We start from the raw sequence: 21,068 nt of genomic DNA, 5'->3' as shown, positions 1-21,068 counted from the left end.
TTTTTGTAATCGGCTTGATTACAATTACATAAAGTGATCGGCCTGATGAAAGATCGTCTCACTTAGCTTAAAGCGCCTAAGCATTGGCTCATCGCAAAAGGCATTGACATACTGGTTCATTCAGAAAGGCCCAGACATACTGGTTCATTCAGCGAAAGGCACCGACATACAGGTTCAAAAGCAGCAGAAGCGCCAACATACAGGCATAGCGGAAGCAAAGTTCAAGCGAGCTTTTAAAGATCGACAAGCATAGGTCTTTGGTAATTTTATTTGGAAATATTATCGCAATAAATGAACGTAGCTTCAAGCGAGAATATATTCGGCGGCATTCCCTAGATTGCGGAGAGTTGTCACAAACAACTAGAGGTGATTTCAAGCAAAGTTGTCTTCGATCGTGTTCCCTAAGATGTGGAAGATGGTCACAAAGTGGAAGAGGATTGTTTCAAGCGAAGCAATCTTCGATATGTTCCCTGGCTTGCGGAAGATTATCAAGGCGGAAATTGGAGGCAGTTATAAGCGTAGCAAACTTCAAGCGGGATGGCATTCTCTAGATTGTAGGAGGTCGACAGAAATACAGAAATACGGAAATACAGCAGCAAATCGGTTACTTTCAGAGACGTGTGCTCGACGGTGCAAGATACGCGTTACTTAACTCTTTTATCTGTTTAACTAACGCTAGTTTTCAGGTATCAGTGTTACAAGAGTGATTTAGGATCGCAGAACGTTCTGAATCATTCTCCGTCCCTATCGATACTTTGACTTTTGTTTTCGAAACTTGCGTTTCTCAAAACTCAGTCAAAGTGGGGGCTTCTGTAGACACCCATTTGTTTCTCCCTAAAACCAAAACCGGTGATGAGTACCTTTCACGTCGAATCATAATCGAATGAAGTGAAAGTGTGGAAAGTCTAGTGTTGCGGATAGTTTTAATTTCTCTTCTTTTCTCTCTGTTTTTGAAAACCTATTTTAAGAAAACAGCCAATCCAGTTTGGTTGGTCCATGATATGGGTCCAATATTAGTGTAGTTGGATAGGGATTGAAAAGAGCTTTCTAATGATATATTATAAGCCCAATTCCGATGAATATTGAGGAAGTTATGGCCAAATTACTAAACTGGGCTTGGTTTGAGCCTTATATGCGGCCCAATGATCTAGAGGAGGGCCCAAGATGGATTTATCATTCCTAATGCAATTAGGAATGGTTTTAGTCTTCCAGATACTTCTAGAGGGTTCTTTTCATTCCTAATTCAATTAGCATTGATAAATTGACTTTTGTTGACTTTTTAGAGTTTAATCAAAATAAAAGAATGTTTTTGAGGAAAATACGATTTTATCCTCCTATACGGTAAATTTCTATCTGATTTTAGAAAACATGTCGGATATTAGCGTCAGGCGCTAATGTCGGCGTCTGGCGCTAACCTCGTTTTGCGCGTCAAAACTCTGTTTCGATTTTCTATCTTATTGGCTGATTTTCTCTATAAATAGCCTTCTAAAAACTCCGTTTTCATTCACCAACTCTCATCAAGAAATTCTTAATTACTTTCTCTCTCTTTTCTAAACTAGCCTTTTCTCAAAATACAAAATTCCGCACTCACAAGACCTAGATACACCTAGCCATATTCGAAGTTGCCTTCGCCCTAGACATGAAAGGTTTTAATTTTTGAGGGTTTGGTCCCCAAATCTCTCTTTCAATTATTGAATTTAATTGTTTTGTTTATTATTTTCCTTGAAGTTACTAACGTGTGTATTTTGTTATTAGAAAGAGGTACGAGGCATCCAAGTAAGTACTTAATGGTTTTTATTAATGTTATTATGTAGAAATCATGCTTAGGTTGTTATTATGATTCCTAGTATCATGTTAGGATGTTTTCCTTAATTTGATGTTTAGGGCGACAACAATAAATTACTAGTATCATGTCTAAGGTAACTTTAATATCAAGTATGATTAAAAGTATGATGCCTTTTATGTTCTTCCTAATATTTATGATTGTTAGTATCATGTTAGGGTTAAAGCTTTGATTTTTTTTATTGTTTAGTGACATGCTAGGGTTTGTTATTAATCTTGTTAGTATCATGCCTAGGATCTTGCTATTATTATTATGCTTTAACATGATGATTATTATTATGTTGCTTGATTATATTTATTGTTATTGCTTGATCACGCCTTTTATGCATAAAGGGAATTTGTACTTGTAATCACGCTTAATAAGATAATTAATAATCTTGTTTATGATTAATTTGATTATAATTCAAGTGATCGCCAATAATAGTTTTATTTGTGCATTAATATTCAACCAACATAGATAAACAGGTTTAGGGGTAAACCTATTGATTGCATGTTAGTCAGAAAGCACACATGAATAAGATCAGAATAAAGTAAAGGTCTATTACTAGGGCAGGTTCAATCTCTTTTAGTTTGGATTTTTACCTTCATCCCCGAACTACCAGTCATGGTTCCAGACCTATTGGAGTTGGCGATCTCCTGGATCATTAAGGGGTGTAACCTTCACCCTATGAACGGTTTACAAGTTCCTAAAACTTGTTGGCGACTCTTTTGCTCTATCTTCTTTCCCTTTGGACGCCACCGTACTTTAGTGTATGATCACAGTGGGGTTCAAGTTTGGGGTAATGCTTGAAATATTCCCTACAATTGGCCATTGAGGGTGAATGGATATGGATCCATGGCCATTTCCGTCTTCATGATTCGAGCATTATTGCGAGCCTTCATTTTCAGGAGGGCTTGTTTCATATCTTCTTTTGTTGGCTTGAATCCCAATCCAAAGGTATCTTTCTTGAGTGCACCCGGATGGCCCCAAAGTTCAACCATTTTCTTTTTGAGTCTGAGGGTCATTCTAGGGAAATGCCCTTGCTTCTTCATGATGACATTAACAATGGTATTTGAATAAGGATCAAAGTCGAGATGACACTTCTCTACTTCTTCTATCATGAGAACATCATCGAGCGAAAAACCCTAGAGATCTTCATCTTCTTCGTCATGTAGAGCACGGACGATGGGAGTATCGATAACTTGAATGCGCATGGGGGAGGCATCAATGGTAATTGGAACCCCTCAACTATGGCTTTCACTTTCTGGTGCAACGACAATGGGATCGCCTTTAGCACATGAAGCCAAGGACGTCCTAACAACAGATTGAAAGAAGCCTTAATGTCCACCACCTGAAACTTGGTGCGACGTTCAATGGCTCCAGTAGTTATGTTTAGCATGATAGTACCCACGGCTTGACGGCGAGTATTATCATAAGCGCGAATCCCTTGAGTAGAGGGAGTCAATTCTTCATTTTTTATGCTCAACTTCTTTGCAGTGCGGAGTGGTCATACATTGATTGTAGAGCCATTATCAACCAGGCTCATAGGAACATTCATCTGCCTACACACCATAGTGAGGTGTAAGGCCTTGTTATGTTAGTCCCCTTCCGGGGGCAGATCCTTGTCAGAAAAGGAAATCAAATTTCTAGTACTTCGCAATTCAGTAGTGAGAAAGTTGACCAGTCCTTGAGGAGTCATATCATCATCAACTCCTATTTTCACCAGAGCATTCATCACAGCCTTTCGATTCTCATGAGAGGTGGCCAAAAGCTTCCATACATTCATTTCCACCTTGGTCTTTTGTAGTTCTTTGACCACATCGTTGTTCACAGGGTCGATGGGATCAACTATTGGTTGTGATTACAGTGGAGGTGGAGGTGTACTAGGATGTTGCAACCGTCCACTTCTGGTGAGAACCTTGACCGCAAGGTCTCCCCAAATATCTTCATTTGTGCCAAGAGATGAACAGGCTATATCCTTGAGATATACGTCTTCATCGTCACTATCCCAAATTCCATTCATTTCTTCATAGCTCGAGACAAATACAACTTCCAGCATAGGTTCATTCACAGGTTGAATGAGTATTGACGGATCAAAGGAGACTTCGTCTCCCATGATAGCCAAAGCATCATAAAGAGGACCTGTTTGAATGTTAAGCTTCTTGCCCCCTAGAGGGATAGGAAGTTGATTAGCATCAATCAGGTCTTGGATCGCATCCTTCAACCTCCAACACTTCTCAGTATTATGACCCTTGCCTTGAAGAAACTTGCAATGAGCATTGGGGTCATAGCTAGCGGTTCTGTTCTCTAGTCAAGGCTCTGGAAACGGTCCAATTAGCATAATCAGTCCTTGACTATGCAAGCGATCAAAAGCGGCATCATAAGTCATTCCTAAAGGCGTGTAAACCCTCCTTTTCCTTTGGAATCTTTGAGAAGGAGCATTAAGGGCTAGCACATCATTGATATTGATATTGTTGGTAGCATTATTGGGCTTGGAAGACAAAGAAGAAGGAGTGTCGTTCTTCTTGTTTTTCCAAGTGTTGTTGTTATTATTGTTGCTACTAGCAGTCTTCATCAGTTCATCTTCGATATTGATTCCAATATCGTATACAGCTTCGAAGGTACTCAGAAGCAGAAACTTCAAGTGTTGCTTGTACTTATGAGTCAAATTAGCAATAAACAAGCAAACCATCTCTTTTTCCTTGGGGGGATCCAACAAGAGCGCAGCTGTTTCCCTCCACCTGCTTAAGTAAGTGGTGAAGCCTTTATTCTCTTTCTGTTTGAGAATGGATAGTTCACGTTCAGAAGTCTTGTCCTGAATGTTACACTTGTAGCGATTCATGAAGCTTTCAGCAACATCCTCCCAGGTCGCAACATGTTTGGATTCCAGAGAGTAGAACCATTGTTGACAGGCATGCTCTAAGGAAAGAGGGAACACAGTAGGGAAGAGTATCACATCTACTCCCTTAAGAGCCATGGTCGCAGAAAAGGCCTTCAAATGGAAAAGCGGATTATCAGTAGGCTTGAAATTGGGAATGTCAGCAGTGGAAAACTTCTCAGGAAGCTTGTCCCTTATGGACGAAGAGGTGACAGGTTGCTCCACATAAGTGAATTCTTCAGAAATTTTACTCATATGTTCCTTAATCTTGTCCATTGCAGCGGCAGTGACATTGTTCTGATTGTCTTGCTCTACCGTGTTGACTCTAGTGGTGAGTGTTTGCATCATGTTAGACAACATCTCAATTGTCTTGTTGATGTTCTCGATATCTTCCTTAGTAGCCATTGGTTGAAAGTAGACTAGAGATGGATCTTGTGGAGATGATTGTGGTAGTTTCCTTGTACGCCTCTTTGGTATAAGAAGTTGTTGAGGTATTGACTCGAACCGTAACAATCTACCCCTGCTTCTTGACCAAGTGTTGTGACACCGAAACAAACACATCTTTAATGACCAAACTTAACCTTAACCCATCCGAAAAAAAAATTATTTATTTTGAAATTTGAAATTATCTTTATTTTTTTATTTTAAATAAATGGGAGGATACCATCTGACTTACTCCAATAAAAAAATGACACACAAAAAAAACGACACAAGTTCACCCTAAAATACGGTCATGAAATGGTGCACAACTAACGGAAAAAGTGTGTGAACACGACATGTGAGTGATCAAGTGAAAGTTATGGATATGTGTTATGACCGTACAGCTAGATGGGACACCAAACCAGACATACGAACCATATAAGCATGCACAAAGACCCAAATAAAAAAGCTAACTTGACAAACCTCCTGGGCACCGTTTCACGGTGCTGACTGTCGTGACACGGTACAGAGCACCGTCAGACAGGGCAATGTACCGTGCCACGACATTGTATACCGTGGCGCGGCAAACCTGTCGTGACACGGTGCGCAATTCCAGGCTTAAATTTGTGTATTTTCCAGATTTTAATCAGTTTTAGTCCGTACTAATTATTATGTGGAAATAAAAACCCTCGGTCATGGGTTAAACAAAAAGAGCAAACACATGAGGGTTAGCACCAAACAAACTATGTAGCATTTAGGAATGGCAACAGATCGGATTCGGGTCGGATGGAGCTTCACCCGCATCCACCATCCACTCCACCCGATCCACCCGTCACCCGCAAAACCCGTCACCCGCATCCCATCCATCCGTCATCCACGGGTGAAACGGGTGGATCGGATGATAATTATAATTTCTAATATATAAATTCCTGATTTTTTTTTTTTTGCATATTATTGATGTTAATACATCGAATTATCGATATTGCGTATTACCCTTGTAAAAAAAACATCAAATGTCGCCTTGTTTGTCCCAAGTAAAATAAGACCAAAGTTTCCCGTATTGTCACAAGTTAAATAAAACAAAGTTTTTGACAACTAATCAATACCAAACTTACAAATATGCATACAACATTGCAAGTAGTTTCAAATTACACAACATTAAAAAAAACATGAAGTTCATTTGTTATCTTCTTCCTTCAAAAGTCCATGAAATCTTCATCATCCTAAAAATAATAATAATAAAAAAAATGTAAAAAATTTTATACGTAAAATTTACTAACTTAAATAAAATTAATCCAAATATTTGTTATTACCGAATCTAAGTCAACAACTTCACTACTATTGCCACTTGCACTTCCAACATTTGATTCTTCATCATCTTCAAAGATAGTTGCACAAGCTAGAGCATTCTCCATAGAAAGAGCTTCATAGAATTTAAAAAAACAACATTTATGTAAGGAAAATTACAATGAGTAGTATTAAAAATTTAATGAAATGCCACAAAATAATAAATAAATTTACCCGAATAGTCTCCTTAAATCCAATTTTGCAAGCACATTAGAGCTTCTACGGTGTTAGCATGAAGCCTTGAACGATGGGGACTAACTACTCGACCACCCATGCTAAATGCACTTTCCGATGCAACGATAGAAGCGGGAATAGCTAGAATATCCTTTGCTATCTTTTGCAATGTCGGGTACTTGAGTTCAATATGCCAAAATTTCAAAATATCAAACCCCTCACTCTCCGGATAGGCATCCTCCTCCAAGTAATGGTCCAACTCCGACCTCACATTCACCTTTCCTGTTTTTGTTTTCTTAGCCTTACTCCACTTATCTCCCACATCATCATCATTAGAGTTATTAGAAGACATAGATCGTTTTCCATTCACATTGCATTGCATTGAAGGTGTAGAGCTATGAATATCATTCTCTTGATACTCATACAAGAGGTCATACAACAAAGTTTTTACCCTTTCAATTTCAACAAAAGCATTATCATCATATATGTCATTGAAGTAAAACTCCACACATTCTAATTTGTTCCTAGGATCTAAAATGGCAGCAATTGCTAATATTCCATTTATGTTAGACCAATATTTGTCAAATTTCTCAATCATTTTTTTGGACATATCTCGATTGATTTGCCTATCACTTTACAACCAAGATTTAAAACCAATCTTAATCTCACAAACTAGACGAAAGAATAAATTAGAAGTCGGGTACTTTCTACCAAAAAAAATTCCAGTCATTTTATGAAAAAAATTTCAGCTTTTCACAAATTATTTCTGAAAATTCCCAATCAGTTACAGTTGGAAGAACAAATTTCAAACGAGGGTTTTGACGTTTAATACTTGTGAACACATCTTTATAAGGAAAAGCACTAGTAAGCATTAAATACGTTGAGTTCCACCTAGTTTTACAATCCAAAACTAATTTCCTAGCCTCCTCACCTTTCACCGATTTCACCTTGTCCTCAAACATTTTATGTTCATAATATAGTGTCACTAGTGGTAAAAAGGCCATCCGTAACGGGCAAAACTGCCCATCCGTAACGTATGCGGCCGTTACGGATGGCCTTTGTAATTCGTAACGGGCACCTGAAGAGCCTGTTACAAATAACCCGTTATTCGTAACGGGCATAGATGTCAGGTGCCCGTTACCAATAACGGGTTATTTGTAACGGGCTTTTTAGTTGCCCGTTACGAATAACATAGTTATTTGTAACAGGCTTTTCAGGTACCCGTTACGAATAAACCCGTTATTCGTAACGGGACATGGTTTGCCCGTTACGAACACTATATAATCAAATTTAAAAAAAAAAATCCAGCAAAATGCTGATTTTGCACACCATTTTATCATTTAATGAGATGTATGTATTTTTAAACAAATATAGTATACAGTTAATATTTCTTTCAAAATATATATATACTAACTAAAACTTTAAAAGAACAGCTAAATTAAACCAAATCTCCAGTACACTTGTTTTCCTGGTTTCAAAAAAAAAAAAAAAGAAAAAAAAATTACACTTGTCTCCTCTTATTTGTCATTGTACAGTTAAGCTACCTTCAGCCAAACTTAATTCCCCCAGAAGGGCCTTATTTGCTATCATAGCGGTTGAGTTGTCCATCAAAGTTCCATCCAAATGAACTGGGAATAACAGGTACGCTTCATGTTTCCAAGATTACTCTTGAGTGGCCTAATTAATGCAAACATTAATTTAAAAGATACTTTTAGATATGAATACACAGATGCACAATATACAGAATTGAGAGAACTACACTGCTACAAGGTTGTAATCATGATCAACAACTTTACTATACAGCAACCAAGAACAAGAACATAAAGCTGATGAAAATGCAATTGTTTGCATATCAGAAAAGACTATAAAGCTCCGAAAATTCCACATGGGTCTGTTTCCTTTCTTTAAACTTAATTCTCATAGTATAGACTTAATATCTCACAAGTTACTTAGATTAGCAATCATCAAGTGAACAGAATAGTCGTACAATTAAACCTTTAATAATTCACACAAAATTATGCCAACTAAATAAGCAATCCCACTGATGGCATAAAAAAAATCACTTAAGTTTGAATTCTCAAGCATATCAACATGCACTAGACAAAGATAGAGATATCCTTTTGAATTTTTGAAACAACACTAGATTAAAACAACTTCCAGGAAGTATTGAAAAATCCCTACATTGAGATTTATAATTGATTGTGGATTCAAAAAAAATACTTTATTTATGTACATGCATACATGCTTTCAAGTTTCAACACCTTGTAATCCGGATTTATAACATACATAAAGCTCGGGGAGGGGAAAAGAGAAGGACCTAAACACAGTCGATTACCTTGACTATGATGATAGCATGATCAAGAAGGGGAAGAAGATTGGGATGTGTAAACAGGGAGGAAACTCGAATCTCCTCCCTCACCAAGTCCAGCTGCTCATTGTTTTGAATCAATACTTTCTTCATAGCATAAGTCCCATCATCTTAAAAAAGGTTAATTTCGAATTTACATCACATATTAACAAATCGAAATCAAACGGACAAAAAATTACAAATAATCACATTTTCAATACAACTCATACATTATTAACTATATTAAGATCAAAATTCCTCATAAGTCATAAACCCACAAATCAAAATTCAAATCAATCAAAAAATCACATAATTACCCCCAAAATCAAGTAATTCATACAATATCAACCTCACACAGTAGGAGGGGCATTGATGCTGGCCATTATGACCTACAAAGCCAGAACAAATCGATTAGTGAAATTGATCCTATTATTTTTCTCCAATTGATCGAATAAGGGTGAGTAACAAAAGCAAGCACTCAATATCTTAGAGACAAAAGGCATTGACTAATGTCACCCAAAAAATATGCAACCAAAGACTTCCTGATTTCATAGCTCTGTAAATATACTAGTTGCTTGAAATGACTAATGACATTTCCTCTCCCTTCTTCCCACTCCTTCCAGCATAAGAAGACCACCATTCATTCATCCAGAAATATTAGCAACTGCTTATTACTACAATAGAGTTTTATAAGGTGCTGAAATAACATGGAAGAATGATAAGGTATTCTCGCAAATTTTTACAAAGTTTCTACCAGCAAAAAAGTTTTTATCCTGATTTTTTCATGACACGTTACCAGCTACTTTGTGTGGATCAAAATAAACAAGTCCCTTACTATAATTTCACAAATTTCAACTGTTTGAACAACTAGTTTACCAAACATCAACAAAAAAGTAAAAAAAAGTAAAATAAAAAGCAAAGATCTCACTGCATGAATATGAAATAAAATAAGCTAGGAAAGTCCAATGTACAGAAATCATGGCAATTTGTATTCCAAAGTGGAATCAAACAAAGAATAAAATGAATGGGGTAATACCTGATGAATGATTTCTGGTGTCAAGTTAAAGGTAACTTTATTTGTCTAAGAGGCAAAAAAAGAAGAGAGAATTAACACATTGTTGAAAACCATAGTCATAAAATGCAACAAAAAATATAACAGAAGAACTAGTCAATGCATCATGCGTGAGCAGTAAAAGGTATTATAACACTAAGCACTTTTTATAACATCCCACTTACAATCTTTTATTCGCAAAACCAGATCTAGTATATTAAGAAGGCAGCTACTCTGTAGATTTTAAAGAATTTCAGAAAATTTTGGTATCATAATTTCTGCATTATGGACAGATAACAAGGTAAATTTTGGCATCATACCTAGATTAGTTTGCTTCTTACATGCCTATTTTCTTATTTCTTAACGTTTGAAGTAATTCTTTCTCAATCCAACTCATATTTACATATTTATAAGAGACTATAAATTGAGATAAAATTAAGAAGCAAATTTTTAAGTTTGTGGGTCCATATCCTCAAAATGAAGCCATTTCAAGCCAAAATGGCTTCTCACATGCCTATATTCTTTATTTCTTAACTTTTTACCTCATTCATTCTCAAACCACCTCATATTTACATATTACTAAGATATTATGACTTGAAATCACATAAAAGAAGCAAATTTCAAAGTTTGTGGGTCCATATCCTCAAAATGTAGCCATTTCAAGCCAAAATGGCTTCTTACATGCCTATTTTGTTTATTTCTTAACTTTTGAACTCATTCATTTTCAAAACACCTCATATTTACATATTTATAAAAGATTATGACTTGAAATCACATAAATGAAGCAAATTTCAAAGTTTGTGGATCCATATCCTCAAAATGTAGCCATTTCAAGCCAGAATGGCTTCTTACAAGCCTATTTTGTTTATTTCATAACTTTTAAATTTATTCTTTCTTAAAACACCTCATAGTTACATATTTATAAGAGATTATGACTAGAAATCACAAAAAAGAAGCAAATTTGTATGTTTATGGGTCTATATCCTCAAAATGAAGCCATTTCAAGCCAAAATGAATTCTTACATGCCTATTTTGTTTATTTCTTAACTTTTAAACTCATTCTTTCTCAAACCATCTTATATTTACATATTTATAAGTTATTATGACTTGAAATCACATAAAAGAAGCAAATATCTTAGTTTATGTGTCCATATCCTCCAAATGAAGCCATTTCAAGCTAAAATGGCTTCTTACATGCCTATTTTCTTTATTTCTTAACTTTTGAACTCAGTCTTCTCAACCCATTTCATATTTACATATTTATTATAGAATATGACTTGAAATCACATTAAAGAAGTAAATATCTAAGTTTGTGGGTCAGTATCCTCAAAATGAAGCCATTTCAAGTCAAAATGGGTTCTTACATGCCTATTTTGTTTATTTCTTAACTTTTTAACTCATTCTTTCTCAAACCACCTCATATTTACATATTAAAAAGAGATAATGACTTGAAATCACATAAAAGAAGCAAATTTTAAAGTTTGCAAGTCCATATCCTCAAAATGTAGCCATTTCAAGCCAAAATGGATTCTTACATGCCTATTTTGCTTATTTCATAACTTTTGAACTCATTCATTCTCAAAACACCTCATATTTATATATTTATAAGAGATTATGACTTTAAATCACGTAAAAGAATCAAATTTAAAAGTTTGTGGGTACATATCCTAAAAAATGTAGCCATGTCAAGCCATAATGGCTTCTTACATGCCTATTTTGTTTATTTCATAACTTTTAAACTCATTCTTTCTTAAAACACCTCATATTTACATATTTATAAGAGATTATGACTTATAATCACATAAAATAAGCAAATTTTTATGTTTATGGGTCTATATCCTCAAAATGAAGTAATTTCAAGCCAAAATGGCTTCTTACATGCCTATTTTGTTTATTTCTTAACTTTTGTACTCATTCTTTCTTAAACCATCTTATATTTACATATTTATAAGAGATTATGACTTGAAATCACATAAAAGAAGCAAATTTCTAAGTTTATGTGTCGATATCCTCAAAATGAAGCCATTTCAAGCTAAAATGGCTTCTTAAATGCCTATTTTCTTTATTTCTTAACTTTTGAACTCAGTCTTCTCAACCCATTCCATATTTACATATTTAATATATTTATGACTTGAAATCACATTAAAGAAGCAAATATCTAAGTTTGTGGGTCCATATCCTCAAAATGAAGCCATTTCAAGCCAAAATGGCTTCTTACATGCCTATTTTGTTTATTTCTTAACTTTTTAACTCATTCTTTCTCAAACCCTCTTATATTTACATATTTATAAGAGAGTATGACTTGAAATAACATAAAAGAAGCAAATTTCTAAGGTTATGGGTCCGTATCCTAAAAATGAAGTCATTTCAAGCCAAATTGGCTTCTTACATACCTATTTTTTTTATTTCTTAACTTATGAACTAATTCTTTCTCAAACCATCTCATATTTACATATTTATTAGAGATTATGACTTGAAATCACATTAAATAAGTAAATTTCTAAGTATGTGGGTCTATATCCTCAAAATGTAGCCATTTCAAGCCAAAATAGCTTCTTACTTGCCTATTTTGTTTATTTCTTAAATTTTGAACTCATTCTTTCTCAAGCCATTTCATATTTACGTAGTTATTAGAGATTATGACTTGAAATCACTTTAAAGAAGCAAAAATCAAAGTTTGTGGGTCCATATCCTCAAAATGAAGCCATATCAAGCCAAAATGGCTTCCTACATGCCTATTTAGTTTATTTCTTAGTTTTTGAACTCATTATTTCTCAAACCATCTCATATTTAAATAATTATTATAGATTAAGACTTGAAATCATATTAAAGAAGCGAATATCTAAGTTTGTGGGTCCATATCGTCAAAATGAAGCCATTTCAAGCCAAAATGGTTTCTTACATGCCTATTTTGTTTATTTCTTAACTTTTGAACTCGTTCATTCTCAAACCATCTCATATTTTCATAGTTATTAGATATTATGATTTGAAATCACATTAAAGAAGCAAATTTCTAAGTTTATGTGTCCATATCCTTAAAATGAAGCCATTTCAAGCTAAAATGGCTTCTTAAATGCCTATTTTCTTTATTTCTTAACTTTTGAAATCAGTCTTCTCAACCCATTCCATATTTACATATTTAATATATATTATGACTTGAAATCACATTAAAGAAGCAAATATCTAAGTTTGTGGATCCATATCCTCAAAATGAAGCCATTTCAAGCCAAAATGGCTTCTTACATGCCTATTTTATTTATTTCTTCACTTTTGAACTCATTCATTCTCAAACCATCTCACATTTACATAGTTATTAGAGATTATGACTTGAAATCTCATTAAAGTAGCAAATTTCCAAGTTTGTGGGTGTATATCCTCAAAATGAATCAATTTTAAGCCAAAATGGTTTATTACATGCTTATTTTGTTTATTTCATAACTTTTAAACTCATTCTTTCTTAAAACACCTCATATTTACATATTTATAAGAGATTATGACTTGAAATCACATGAAAGAAGCAAATTTCTATGTTTATGGGTCTATATCCTCAAAATGAAGCCATTTCAAGCCAAAATGGCTTCTTACATGTATATTTTGTTTATTTCTTAACTTTTGAACTCATTCTTTCTCAAACCAACTTATATTTACATATTTATAAGAGATTATGACTTGAAATCACATAAAAGAATCAAATTTCTAAGTTTATGTGTCCATATCCTCAAAATGAAGCCGTTTCAAGCTAAAATAACTTCCTACATGGCAATTTTCTTTATTTTTTAACTTTTAAACTCAGTCTTCTCAAACCATATCACATTTACATATTTATTATAGATTTTTACTTGAAATCACAATAAAGAAGCAAATATCTTAGTGTGAGGGTTCATATCCTCAAAATGAAGCCATTTCAAGCCAAAATGGCTTCTTACATGCCTATTTTTTTTATTTCTTGATTTTTCAACTCATTCTTTTTCAAACCATCTTATATTTAAATATTTATAAGAGATTATGACTTGAAATCACATATAATAGATAAATTTCTAAGGTTATGAGTCCATATCCTAAAGATGAAGCCATTTAAAGCCAAAATGGCTTCTTACATGCCTATTTTCATTATTTCTTAATGTTTGAACTAATTATTTCTCAATCCATCTCATATTTACATATTTAAAATAGATTATGACTTGAAATCACATAAAAGAAGCAAATTTTAAAGTTTGCGGGTCCATATCCTCAAAATGTAGCCATTTCAAGCCAAAATGGCTTCTTACATGCCTATTTTGCTTATTTCTTAAGTTTTGAACTCATTCATTGTCAAAAAACCTCATATTTACATATTTATAAGAGATTAAGACTTGAAATCACATAAAAGAAGCAAATTTCAAAGTTTGTGGGTCCATATCATAAAAAATGTAGCCATTTTAAGCCATAATGGCTACTTACATGCCTATTTTGTTTATTTCATAACTTTAAAACTCATTTTTTCTTAAAACACCTCATATTTACATATTTATAAGAGATTATGTCTTGAAATCACATAAAAGAAGCAAATTTCTATGTTTATATGTCTATATCCTCAAAATGAAGTCATTTCAAGCCAAAATGGCTTCTTACATGCCTATTTTGTTTATTTCTTAACTTTTGAACTCATTCTTTCTCAAACCATCTTATATTTACATATTTATAAGAGATTATGACTTGAAATCACATAAAAGAAGCAAATTTCTAAGTTTATATGTCCATATCCTCAAAATGTAGCTATTTCAAGCTAAAATGGCTTCTTACATGCCTATTTTCTTTATTTCTTAACTTTTGAACTCAGTCTTCTCAACCCATTTCATATTTACATATTTATTATAGAATATGACTTGAAATCACATTAAAGAAGTAAATATCTAAGTTTGTGGGTCCATATCCTCAAAATGAAGCCATTTCAAGTCAAAACGGCTTCTAACATGCCTATTTTGTTTATTTCTTAAATTTTGAACTCATTCTTTCTCAAACCACCTCATATTTACATATTTAAAAGAGATTAAGACTTGAAATCACATAAAAGAAGCAAATTTTAAAGTTTGCGGGTCCATATCCTCAAAATGTAGTCATTTCAAGCCTAAATTGATTCTTACATGCCTATTTTGCTTATTTCATAACTTTTGAACTCAGTCATTCTCAAAACACCTCATATTTACATATTTATAAGAGATTAAGACTTGAAATCACATAAAAGAATCAAATTTAAAAGTTTGTGGGTCCATATCCTAAAAAATGTAGCCATGTCAAGCCATAATGGCTTCTTACATGCCTATTTTGTTTATTTCATAACTTTTAAACTCATTCTTTCTTAAAACACCTCATATTTACATATTTATAAGAGATTATGACTTAAAATCACATAAAAGAAGCAAATTTTTATGTTTATGGGTCTATATCTCAAAATGAAGTCATTTCAAGCCAAAATGGCTTCTTACATGTCTATTTTGTTTATTTCTTAACTTTTATACTCATTCTTTCTCAAACCATCTTATATTTACATATTTATAAGAGATTATGACTTGAAATCACATAAAAGAAGCAAATTTCTAAGTTTATGTGTCGATATCCTCAAAATGAAGCCATTTCAAGCTAAAATGGCTTCTTAAATGCCTATTTTCTTTATTTCTTAAATTTTGAACTCAGTCTTCTCAACCCATTCCATATTTACATATTTAATATATATTATGACTTGAAATCACATTAAAGAAGCAAATATCTAAGTTTGTGGGTCCATATCCTCAAAATGAAGCCATTTCAAGCCAAAATGGCTTCTTACATGCCTATTTTGTTTATTTCTTAACTTTTGAACTCATTCTTTCTCAAACCCTCTTATATTTACATATTTATAAGAGAGTATGACTTGAAATCACATAAAAGAAGCAAATTTCTAAGGTTATGGGTCCATATCCTAAAAATGAAGCCATTTCAAGCAAAATTGGCTTCTTACATGCCTATTTTTTTTTATTTCTTAACTTATGAACTAATTATTTCTCAAACCGTCTCATATTTACATATTTATTAGAGATTATGACTTGAAATCACATTAAAAAAGTAAATTTCTAAGTTTGTGGGTCTATATCCTCAAAATGTAGCCATTTCAAGCCAAAATAGCTTCTTACTTGCCTATTTTGTTTATTTCTTAAATTTTGAACTCATTCTTTCTCAAGCCATCTCATATTTACGTAGTTATTAAAGATTATGACTTGAAATCACCTTAAAGAAGCAAATATGAAAGTTTGTGGGCCCATATCCTCAAAATGAAGCCATATCAAGCCAAAATGGCTTCATACATGCCTATTTAGTTTATTTCTTAGTTTTTGAACTCATTATTTCTCAAACCATCTCATATTTAAATAATTATTATATATTAAGACTTAAAATCATATTAAAGAAGCGAATATCTAAGTTTGTGGGTCCATATCGTCAAAATGAAGCCATTTCAAGCAAAAATGGCTTCTTACATGCCTATTTTGTTTATTTCTTAACTTTTGAACTCGTTCATTTTCAAACCATCTCATATTTTCATAGTTATTAGAGATTATGACTTAAAATCACATTAAAGAAGCAAATTTCTAAGTTTGCGGGTCCATATCCTTAAAATGAAGCTATTTCAAGCCAAAATGGCTTCTTACATGCCTATTTTATTTATTTCTTCACTTTTGAACTCATTCATTCTCAAACCATCTCACATTTACATAGTTATTAGAGATTATGACTTGAAATCTCATTAAAGTAGCAAATTTCCAAGTTTGTGGGTGTATATCCTCAAAATGAATCAATTTTAAGCCAAAATGGTTTCTTACATGCTTATTTTGTTTATTTCATAACTTTTAAACTCATTCTTTTTTAAAACACCTCATATTTACATATTTATAAGAGATTATTACTTGAAATCACATGAAAGAAGCAAATTTCTATGTTTATGGATCTATATCCTCAAAATGAAGCCATTTCAAGCCAAAATGGCTTCTTACATGTCTATTTTGTTTATTTCTTAACTTTTGAACTCATTCTTTCTTAAACCATCTTATATTTACATATTTTTAAGAGATTATGACTTGAAATCACAAAAAAGAATCAAATTTCTAAGTTTATGTGTCCATATCCTCAAAATGAAGCCGTTTCAAGCTAAAATGGCTTCCTACATGGCAATTTTCTTTATTTCATAACTTTTAAACTCAGTCTTCTCAAACCATATCACATTTACATATTTATTATAGATTTTTAATTGAAATCACATTAAAGAAGCAAATATCTTAGTCTGAGGGTTCATATCCTCAAAATGAAGCCATTTCATCCCAAAATGGCTTCTTACATGCCTATTTTTTTTATTTCTTGATTTTTCAACTCATTCTTTTTCAAACCATCTTATATTTAAATATTTATAAGGGAGTATGACTTGAAATCACATAAATTAGGCAAATTTCTAAGGTTATGAGTCCATATCCTAAAGATGAAGCCATTTAAAGCCAAAATGGCTTCTTACATGCCTATTTTCATTATTTCTTAAAGTTTGAACTAATTATTTCTCAATCCATCTCATATTTACATATTTATAAGAGATTATGACTTGAAATCACATAAAAGAAGCACATTTCTAAGTTTATAGGTCCATATTTTTAAAATGAAGCCATTTCAAGCAAAAATGGCATCTTAAATGCCTATTTTCTTTATTTCTTATATTTTGACCTCATTCTTTCTCAAACCATCTCATATTTAAATATTTATAAGAGATTATGATTTAAAATCACATAAATGAAGCATATTTCTATGTTTATGAGTCCATATCCTCAAAATGAAGTCATTTCAAGCCAAAATAGCTTCTTATATGGCTATTTTTTTTTTATTTCTTAACTTTTGAACTCATTCTTTTTCAAACCATCTCATATTTACATATTTATTAGATATTATGACTTGAAATTACATTAAAGAAGCAAATTTCTAAGTTTGTGGGTCTACATACATCCTTAAAATGTAGCCATTTCAAGCAAAGATGGCTTCTTACTTGCCTATTTTGTTTATTTCTTAACTTTTGAACTCATTTTTTCTCAAACGATCTCATATTTACATATTTATTATAGATTATGACTTGAAATAACTTTAAAGAAGCAAATATACATGTTTGTGGGTCCATATCCTCAAAATGAAGCCATTTCAAGCCAAAATGGTTTTTTACATGCCTATTTTGTTTATTTCTTAACTTTTAAACTCATTCTTTCTCAAACCATCTCATATTTACATAGTTATTATAGATTATGATTTGAAATCACATTAAAGAAGAAAATATCTAAGTTTGTGGGTCCATATCGTCAAAATGAAGCCATTTCAAGCCAAAATGGCTTCTGACATGCCTATTTTGTTTATTTCTTAACTTTTAAACTCATTCTTTCTCAAACCATCTCATATTTACATAGTTATTATAGATTATGATTTGAAATCACATTAAAGAAGAAAATATCTAAGTTTGTGGGTCCATATCGTCAAAATGAAGCCATTTCAAGCCAAAATGGCTTCTTACATGCCTATTTTGTTTATTTCTTAACTTTTGAACACATTCTTTCTCAAACCATCGCGTATTTACATATTTATAAGAGATTATGACTTGAAATCACATAAAAAAGCAAATTTCTAAGTTTGTGGGTCTATATCCTCAAAATGTAGCCATTTCAAGCCAAAATGGCTTCTTACATGCCTATTTTTATATTTCTTAACTTTCGAACCCATTCATTCTAAAACTATCTCATATTTTATAGTTATTAGAGATTATGACTTAAAATCACATTAAAGAAGCAAATTTCTAAGTTTATGGGTCCATATCCTTAAAATGAAACCATTTCAAGCAAAAATGGCTTCTTACATGCCTATTTTGTTTATTTCTTAACTTTTGAATTAATTCATTCTTAAACCACCTCATGTTTTCATATTTATAGGATATTATGACTTGCAATCACATAAAAGAAGCAAATTTCAAAGTTTGTGGGTCCATATCCTCAAAATGTAGCCATTTCTAGCCAAAATGGCTTCTTACTTGCCTATTTTTGTTTAGATCTTAACTTTTGAACTCATTCATTCTCAAACCACCTCATATTTACATATTTATAAGAGATTATGACTTGAAATCAAATAAAAGAAGCATATTTTTAAGTTTATGGGTCCTAATCCTCAAAATGAAGCCATTTCAAGCCAAAATGGCTTCTTACATGCTTATTTTGTTTATTTCTTAACTTTTGAACTCATTCTTTCTCAAACCATATCATATTTACATATTTATTAGTGATTATGACATTAAATAACATTAAAGAAGCAAATATCTAAGTTAAAGGGTCCATATCCTCAAAATGAAGCCATTACAAGCCAAAATGGCTTCTTACATGACTATTTTGTTTATTTCTTAACTTTTGAACTCATTCTTTCTCAAACCATCTCATATTTTCATCGTTATTAGAGATAATGACTTAAAATCACATTAAAAAAGCAAATTTCTAAGTTTGTGGATCCATATCCTTTAAATGAAGACATTTTAAGCCAAAATGACTTCTTACATGCCTATTTTTTTTATTTCTTAACTTTTGAACTTATTCATTCTCAAAACACCTCATATTTAAATATTTATAAGAGATTATAACTTGAAATCACATAAAAGAAGCAAATTTCTAAGTTTATGTGTCCATATCCTTAAATTGAAGCCATTGCAAGCCAAAATGGCTTCTTACATGGCTATTTTTTTTTTTATTTCTTAACTTTTAAACTCATTCTTTCTCAAACCATCTCATATTTACATATTTATTAGATATTATGACTTAAAATCATATTAAAGAAGTAAATTTCTAAGTTTGTGGGTCTATATCCTAAAAATGTAGCCATTTCAAGCCAAGATGGCTTCTTACTTGCCTATTTTGTTTATTTCTTAACTTTTGAACTCATTCTTTCTCAAACCATGTCATATTTACATATTTGTTATAGAATATGACTTGAAATCACATTAAAGAAGAAAATATCTAAGTTTGTGGGTCCATATCGTCAAAATGAAGCCATTTCAAGCCAAAATGGCTTCTTACATGCCTATTTTGTTTATTTCTTAACTTTTGAACACATTCTTTCTCAAAACATCGCGTATTTACATATTTATAAGAGATTATGACTTGAAATCACATAAAAAAAGCAAATTTCTAAGTTTGTGGGTCTATATCATCAAAATGTAGCCATTTCAAGCCAAAATGGCTTCTTACATGCCTATTTTTATATTTCTTAACTTTCGAACTCATTCATTCTAAAACTATCTCATATTTTATAGTTATTAGAGATTATGACTTAAAATTACATTAAAGAAGCAAATTTCTAAGTTTATGGGTCCATATCCTTAAAATGAAACCATTTCAAGCAAAAATGGCTTCTTACATGCCTATTTTGTTTATTTCTTAACTTTTGAATTAATTCATTCTTAAACCACCTCATATTTTCATATTTATAGGATATTATGACTTGCAATCACATAAAAGAAGCAAATTTCAAAGTTTGTGGGTCCATATCCTCAAAATGTAGCCATTTCTAGCCAAAATGGCTTCTTACTTGCCTATTTTTTTTTAGTTCTTAACTTTTGAACTCATTCATTCTCAAACCACCTCATATTTACATATTTATAAGAGATTATGACTTGAAATCAAATAAACGAAGCATATTTTTAAGTTTATGGGTCCTAATCCTCAAAATGAAGCCATTTCAAGCCAAAATGGCTTCTTACATGCTTATTTTGTTTATTTCTTAACTTTTGAACTCATTCTTTCTCAAACCATATCATATTTACAGATTTATTAGTGATTATGACATTAAATAACATTAAAGAAGCAAATATCTAAGTTAAAGGGTCCATATCCTCAAAATGAAGCCATTACAAGCCAAAATGGCTTCTTACATGACTATTTTGTTTATTTCTTAACTTTTGAACTCATTCTTTCTCAAACCATCTCATATTTTCATCGTTATTAGAGATAATGACTTA

Source organism: Chenopodium album, chromosome 1 (assembly GCF_948465745.1).
Source record: "Chenopodium album chromosome 1, dcCheAlbu1.1, whole genome shotgun sequence".
In the NCBI taxonomy this organism is placed as follows: Eukaryota; Viridiplantae; Streptophyta; class Magnoliopsida; order Caryophyllales; family Amaranthaceae; genus Chenopodium; species Chenopodium album.
Note: the sequence above shows the minus strand (reverse complement) of the source record.